Here is a 9,022-nt window from a genome sequence, read left to right on the forward strand (position 1 = left end):
TCCAACATGTCTACGGAATTCAAACTGATCTTCCCCGAGGACGGCTTCTACAAGTTTTTCCATTCGTCTGAAAGAATTCGCTTTACTATTTTGTGACTTATTAAACTGATAGTTCGGTAATTTTTACATCTGTCAACACCTGTTTTCTTTGGGACTGGAATTATTATATTATTCTTGAAGTCTGAGGGTATTTCGCCTCTCTCATACATCTTGCTCACCAGATTGGTAGAGTTTTGTCAGGACTGGTTCTCCTAAGGCCGTGAGTAGGTCTAATGGAATGTTGTCTACTCCCGGGGCCTTGTTTCGACTCAGGTCTTTCAGTGCTCTATCAAACTCTTCACGCAGTATCGTATCTCCCATTTCATCTTCATCTACATCCTGTTCCATTTCCATATTATAGTCCTCAATTACATCGCCTTTGTTAGCTTAGGACATGAGTTTAGGTTGAGGGATACAAAACGCGTCTCCTGCCGCAGTTCGGTCACTGGTAACTTAAAATCAGCTGTGGACGGAGCATCTCGCATTTCTGACACACCTCGCTGCGGCAGCTTCCTACACTGGTCCGCGTTAGGCATTAAAAGCATTTGGGAAGTGAGTAGATATTTTTGTGTGCATCAAGTAATTTTAAACGGACTGTAGTACACCTTGTAAACCATTCCTCGGCGTTATGTTGGAGCGTACGGATTGATATCGAACAAATCGGGCAACTACATTTAGCTTCGATCGTAGGTACATCCAGACATTTCAACTCCTACCTACTATTCTTTCATGTATCCACGTCCACCCATCTTAGTGCGCTTATTACATGTAGGGTGTGAAAGGAAAGTATGATCAGAATTTCAAGAAATATTCCTCATACGTAGTGGAAGAAAGTATGCTATTCGGGTATGGGTCCCGCAAAGCTTTATTTCCATGACGAAACTAGTGATCAGAATATATGAAGATGATATCTGTTCTTTCGGACATGTACGAAATAACAGATATCATCTTCATATAGCTAAGACTTGCCGGCCATTGACCTTCTTCTACTGTGCGGATGTACACGCATTGCCCGAACTCTTACGGGACTCGGTAATATTGTCTGCTGCGAGTAATGAGTGTAATGCGCAGGGGCACTACGAATGTAGCGTGTGGACATTAAGTTTGGATTGTGGGTCTCACGGGGAGCGTGCAAGGGATAAATCGCTGCAGTCGCACTATCCTATGTGCCCTCGGTGGCTCAGACGGATAGAGGGTTTGCCATGTAAGCAGGAGATCCTGGGTTCGAGTCACGGTAGGAGCATACATTTTTAACTGTCCCCGTCGATGTATACCGACGCCTGTCGGCAGTTTAGCGTCTTGATTTCTTTATCATTTCATAGAGATCATAAACTGAGCTACTCTGAATCTAATGTTGCGGGTTGCATACTTCGCAAATCAAGGGGCTGCTGTTACGTCTGTGCTAAGGCTTCCTCGTTCCCGTTGTACTTCCGCGAGTATAACGAGTCTACGATCTGTGGGGCTTCGATCGCTTCACGCTCGTCAAATCGTTCTCTCTTAGTGTAGCGTGCAGGAATGTAAGGCTAGTCGTGCTTGTCGTTTACTGTTGTAAAGAAGCGCTGACAAAGCGAAATGCCAACTTGTTTGGATCTGTTGGCCCCACGTCCATGCCCGAGGCAGGATTCGAACCTGCGACCGTAGCGGTCGCGTGGGTCCAGACTGAAGTGCCTAGAACCGCTCGGCCACAAGGACTGGCTCACTATTTGTTAGGGCCTCACGTTCTTCTACCCAAGCTCAGCTCGGAAACTTGGGAAGCTGTTTTTTGTGGGACTGTGAAGGCTGTAAGATGAAAATTTAACTGATGGAAAGTACACAGTTGCAAATTTGTTCCCTTAGTGGAGGAGTGATAATTGGAATATGTTTCACGCTTCAGATGAAAAACGAACAAATTTCGTCCAGTGCAAACACAATGACAGTATTCTTATTTATTCTCCTCTACCATGAGGAAACGTATAAACTGCGACAAACGAAAACTGGGCACAGTGAAACGTCTCTCTTATAGCACAGCGACAAAAAAGCGCACTATTTCTGCATTAATTTGGTCTTGACAAATTGCATTTGTGGGATAACAGGCGGTTACGCAGCTTGTTATTGATTTCAGTAATTTATTTTAATAATTAATCACCATTTTTAGATGACACTTCACCTCACGTCATGTTTTTTGGTACTGTCGACGTAGACTGTAGCGCCTCAAAAGTGTGTATGTGTCATCGTAATTGTTAGACGTTCTACGGGTAGAAAGTAAACATTAAAATAAATTTACATCAATCCTCGAAAAAGTTTTATCTACATAAATGTACATATAAACAGACGAATATTCACTATTAACCCATTACATTGGCATATAGGTTGCTTCTGTCATGTAGGCAGGTCAGAAATTTTGTGACATTTCAGTTTGAAGTTAAAAATGGCTCTAAATTCGAAATCATGATTGTGTGAAATAAATGAATAGAAATTTACTTGTGTTCTCGCTCTCCTTTCTGAGCGAGTCGAGTACAGCCTTCCACAATACGGAGCGGAGACTCATGTACTGTCTTCCGTACACAAGAACTCAAATGCCTCTACAGATGAAAGTCTAGTAGGTTTAGATTCGGAGGAGGTGTAGGCCAAGGTATTGGTCCACTTTTACCAATCCATCTGTCACAAAATCTGTTATTAAGACTCTACGAACTTAATTACTGAAATGAGGAGGAATTCCATCTTCATGAATTACATGTTTTGTTCCATTCTTAGAAACACAGGTTCTAGCAGCAGAGCAAGTTTCTCAGCTGAGCTTGGGTGGAAGAAAGTGAGGTCCTAACAAATAGTGACTAAACATGCCGGCCCAAACATTGACAGATGATGTCATGATTTTTCCAAGGATACATCAAGGTCGACGCATTTATCCTTGCTAACAGAGGATATTTAGCACATTTCATGTGAGGAAACGTTTTATACACATTGAACTGAGAAACGTCATGGGATAGAGATATGCACATGTACATATGGCGGTAATAGGGCAGTGCATTGGCGGAGCTGGCATTTGTAGTCAGCTGATTCAGGTGGAAAGGTGTGCGACGTGATTATGGCGACACAACAGAAATGGTTCAAATGGCTCTGAGCACTATGGGACTCAACTGCTGAGGTCATTAGTCCCCTAGAACTTAGAACTAGTTAAACCTAACTAACCTAAGGACATCACATACATCCATGCCCGAGACAGGATTCGAACCTGCGACCGTAGCGGTCTTGCGGTTCCAGACTGCAGCGCCTTTAACCGCACGGCCACTTCGGCCGGCTCGACACAACAGAAGCAACAGATACATTAAATGTTTTCGCAATTGCGAATAATGACAACCATCAACTGTAGAAGGAATGACGACAATAAAAATTTGTGCCCAACCGGGACTCGAACCCGGATTTCCCGCTTATCAGGAGAGGTCCTCTTACCATTCACCTATCGTTTTTTTTTTAATTTTTTCGCTGATCTCAGTTTGTTCGTAATTGTTCGTTGGATATGTTCGGGGCCGACGTCCCATGACACCTATTAAAGTTCATCGCTGACCCGTTAGCTAAGTTTTTTATTACAGAGGGTAGCTAACCTTCTGACCGAACACGCTGAGCTACCGTGGCGTCGTCTATCCGTGCACGCCTCGTTGGCACACGCAAACTTCCGTATGCCGTCAAGCATGCGTCTACGACCTGGACTCGTACATCCAACATGTATACCTCGACTCGTACATCCAACATGTATACCTCGACTCGTACATCCAACTTGTACATTGTCGTACAGTTCAGACGCTGTAATCTAAAGTCGCTTGCCCGGTATCGGCAGAAAAATACGATACTGCACTGCCTGTGTTATTCTGCAAGCCTGTCCAAAGCAACTTTGCATTGTAATCAGAATAACACAGACGCTGCAATATCGTAGAAACAACAGACTCTGAACGCCGAATGGTAGTTGCACCTACACACCTGAGACATTCCATCGTTAGGAAATTCAGTATTTCAAGACCCCCCGCCTCCCCCTGAGTATCAAGACAGTGCTGAGATTACCACATTTTAGGAATTACTTCTCCCCACGGACAATGTACTGGTCAACGGCATCAAGTAACGACCGAGAGCAGCGTCGTTGGCGTAGAGTTGTCAGTGACAGCAGACAAGCAAAGCTGCGTGAAAGAGCTCCAGAAATAAGCGTGAGACATACGACGAATGTATGCCTTTTCACAGAGCAACGATATTTGGTGTTAATGTGTTGCGGCAGCAGACGACCGAAGAGAGCGCCTTTGCTAACAGCACTTCATCGCCTGCAGCGCCTCTCCTGGGTTCGTGACCATATCGGTTGGATCCCACACTACTGGAAAACCGTGACGTGGAAGCCAAAGTTTCAGTTGGTAAGAGCTGATGGTAGGGTTCGAGTGTGGCGCAGGCATCACGAAGCCCTGGACCAAGGTTTTCAACAAGACTGTGTGCAAGCTGGTGGTGATTGAATTTGTTTGGAATGAGCTGGGTTCTCTGTGTGTTCGACTGCTTCGGTACCTTTTGCAGCCATTATGGACGTCATTTGCACAAAAAACGTTGTAATTTTTAATGATGGCAGTGCACCATGTCACATTTCTCCACTTAGGCACTGGGTGTTGTGTTGTCCTAATCATCATCATTTCATTCCCATCGACGTGCAAGTCGTCGAAGTGGCGTCAAATCGAAAGACTCACACCCGGCGAACGATCTACCCGACGGGAGACCCTAGTCACACGACCTAACTAACTATCCATGTCACAAGACCACCGTTGTTCGCAACCCGTTTGAAGAACATTCTGGACAATTCGAGGGAATGACTTGGCGAGCCGGACCGTTCGACGTAAATCCCATCGAACATTTATGGGACATAATCGAGAGGTACGGTCGTACACAAAGTCCTGCACCGGCAAAACTTACGCAATTATGGGTGGCTATAGAGACAGCATGGATCACTATTTCTGCAGGAGACTTCCAACGACTTGTTGAGTCTTTATATTTCTGCACATGCATGTCAGAAGGAGATCCGACATGATATTAGGAGGCATCCCAGAATTAATGGGATTATGAAGGGAGGTAATAAACAAGCTTTAACACGCAAATAAAGCATCGCTGAACGCATGAACATATAACAAATTTTCCTCTACTATGTGTGAGGGACGTGTCCTGAAATTTGGCCTTACGTCCCTGTTATACTCTGTACAATCAACTGATACGTACACACCGCTTCACTACCAAGACTTAACGTCGGCGTTGGAGTGTCACATGCCAACAATCTATAGATTTCCGAAATGGAAAATGTGCTCTTTTAGGATGGTAACTAAAAATTTAATCCGGTCACTTTATGTTAAGTCATGAGTACATACGTATGTAACATTCTTCTAACTTCTGATTTTCCCTTTTTGGTAATATTTAACGTCAACATCAATGCTTAAGTGGAAGATAATCAGGAAGCATTTTCTGCAGGAAAGACTTGTGATGGAAATACGAGATTCAGACACCGTAAATAGTTTCTTTATTCATTATAATCTCTGATACATGGATTTAATTTCATTAACATATAAATGAAACATTGTTGTAGAATACATGATGTGATACGGTAATATGTAAGATTTACTAACCGATATGGACTTCAGTTAAGTCGTTGTTCTAGAGAAGACCACTGTACTTTACGTCTTGTAAAGTGCTTTGTACTATATCATTTGTGATACTTTTCAGCTCTATACTAAAACGTGATTGGTTCCCACCTTCTAAATGTGGCAGAGTCCAAGTGGCATAGTCAGTCGTGAAATATCTAGCCAGAGAACAACCTGTGTAATTGACGTGACAAGGGTCTGTAACTGGATTCATATTCGGGATCACGGCGGTTCACATACACCTCCAGCTACCCAATTCTAGGTTTTACGTCATTTTCCAAAAAGCGGAACAGTCCATCCTGCACCAGTGCGACCTTGTCCTCAGCTTACAATGACCTCGGCGTCGACTGGAAGTTACACCCTATTCTCTCTGTCTTTTTAAGATCTGTGTGATTTAATTTTGTGTTACTCTTAAAGATATAAATAGGTCCTGGCAATATTTTGACTTAGTAATAATGTCTCTTGTAGATAATTTAGCCGGTCGCAGTGGCCGAGAGGTTCTAGGCGCTTCAGTACGGAACCGCGCGAGTGCTACGGTTGCAGGTTCGAATCCTACCTCGGAAATGGATGTGTGTGATGTCCTTAGGTTAGTTAGGATTGAGTAGTTCTATGTTCTAGGGGACTGATGACCTCAGATGTTAGGTCCCACAGTGCTCAGAGCCATTTCAGAGAATTTAAACTAATGATGGCAGTTTGGCATTTCATTCAAGCTATTTCCATCACAGTTCATATACTATGATATTGCTCTACTATGTATGATTTTTGTGTAGTAACGGCAGTAGTAATCATATCCAGGTGAGCATAATGAGCGATAATGGTCAAGATAAGAATTTAGTGGTCACACACTGACTGTCGAGGCAGAGAAATAACGTATTCACTTTAGTGGTCTGAAAAGGTTGGTCATAGATATCTCAGTGCTGTGCTACATTTAAACTTTGTAAATGACGAACAAAGATTTCTAATAATATTGTTTCATTATTGTTCTGCACATAAACAGTAACAGGAGATTGAAGCACTGAAATATCTCGCTGCCTCAATGAATCAGTGCTGTCATCTTCACACTAAACAAAAGTACTACCGTGGCCCATCTTGGAGACATATGCACGTCTGCCTTCTGCTGAAGTGTCTGCCAGACACTCTCTCTCTCTCTCTCTCACCACAATAAACTCCAGCACGTGTGCTACTGCCAGAAAGACGCCCGCTTCAGCAGAGGCTGCTGCTATTATTCTAGTAGTCACTGGCGTCATTCTCACGGTGCCAGACATGCCCTTCGTTATAATTACGACGTGTTTAATGCCTGAAATTGTGCCTATGTAAATTTAAGTTACGTTGATGACTAATAATACAAAAAGTTCAGTGCATATAAGTGACAATCGGAAACCCTCATAAGTTACCAGTTCTTGTCTCATGTAAATTAGTTATACGGGGTGTGTGAGAAAGGTAATGAGACTGACAACATGGCGAACTATGTGACAACGCCGTGTTGTTCTACTTGTGTAGACCGGTGAGTTTAACCCTTCCAGATACTCAGTTTGAGTTTCAGCTCCGTACAGCCATCACGTGATTTTTGAGAGCACCATCAGTGAAGTAGTGCATTAGTTGTGTATCACGAAACTGGATCAGCGGACTTTAGAGCAACGTTATGCCATCAAGTTTTGTATTGAACTTGGGGAATCAGTGAGTGTTCACTACGAGGACTTTCTTTATCAAGAGCAGAACTTTTTCGCGTATGCGTGCACTTGTGAGATTGTTCCTCTGAGAGAAACCGTCAATCAAATGTTTTTCAAAGTTGTCCTTGAAAGGCTCAGCAGAAAGGGCAAATCGTGAGAGAATAAACGCTGTTAACAAGCGGATGATGTGAGACCTAAACTTTTCCCGGCGAACTGAATGTTCAAATAACTTAAGGGTTTGCTGCCGGGTGACGTTGTCGACCATCGCCGATATTTCTACAGGAGAACACCCTGCCATTCTCAAGGCACAAATGCAAGGAGGAAAAAATGTGATAGGGAATTTAATACCTCGGTTCACAGAGGAGAAACAAGGAAGAAACCACACACAGAACAAGTGTCAACACAAACAAAGATACCTAACATGAGAAATATCGATAGTGACTATTAATCAACAGGTAAGGTAGCACTAATTCTGTCCCTCTGTTTTTTGATGAGAGACAGAGCCGGATTCCAAGCAGCATTTAAACTAAACCCACCATCTCTGTTTATAACGTCGCTTGATAGTTTCATTTCAACAGCTTCCTTAATAACACTATCCCAATAGCTAGACGTGCAAGCCAGAATCTCCGTATTGTTGTATTCCATAGGGTGACCGGTGTCAAGACAATGTTCTGCAATAGCGGTCACCCTATGGAATACAACAACACGGAGAAAATGGTTCAAATGGCTCTGAGCACTATGGGACTCAACTGCTGAGGTCATTAGTCCCCTAGAACTTAGAACTAGTTAAACCTAACTAACCTAAGGACATCACAAACATCCATGCCCGAGGCAGGATTCGAACCTGCGACCGTAGCGGTCTTGCGGTTCCAGACTGCAGCGCCTTTAACCGCACGGCCACTTCGGCCGGCCAACACGGAGATTCTGGATTGCACGTCCAGCTATTGGGATAGTGTTATTAAGGAAGCTGTTGAAATCAAACTATCAAGCAGCCTTACAAACAGAGATGGTGGATTTTGTTTAAATGCTGCTTGGAATCCGGCTCTGTCCCTCATCAAAAAACAGAGGGACAGAATTAGTGCTACCTCACCAGTTGATTAATAGTCACTATCGATATTTCTGATGTTAGTTACCTTTGTTTGTGTTGACACTTGTTCTGTGTGTGGTATCTTCCTTGTTTCTCCTCTGTGAACCGAGGTATTAAATTCCCTTGCACATTTCTTCCTCCTTGCATTTGTGCATTGAGAATGGCGGGGTGTTCTCCTGTAGAAATATCGGCGATGGTCGACAACGTCACCCGGTATCCAACCCGTAAGTTATTTGAACAAGCGGATGATGCACTATGACAAAGTTCCATGTCAAACGACCACTTCCATAACGGAATTTTTGACGTCAAAAGGCAGCCCTTATGTTCCACAGTCACCCTGTTCACCTAATCTGAGTCCTTGTGATCTTTTTCCTTTACCGAAATTGAAAAAGTCTTAAAGGGAAGTCATTTTGGAACTCCAGAGAACATTCAAAAGAATGTGACTGGCATGTTAAAGGCCCTACCAGTTGAAGCCTTTCAGTGCTACTATCAAGACGGGGAACAACGAATCCGTCGGCGCACAGCTGCCGAAAGGAACTACTTTGAAAGGGAGAATATTGTTGTTAAAAGAATAAAAACTTTGGTAGATAAAA

This window comes from Schistocerca nitens, chromosome 8 (assembly GCF_023898315.1).
Source record: "Schistocerca nitens isolate TAMUIC-IGC-003100 chromosome 8, iqSchNite1.1, whole genome shotgun sequence".
Lineage (NCBI taxonomy): Eukaryota > Metazoa > Arthropoda > Insecta > Orthoptera > Acrididae > Schistocerca > Schistocerca nitens.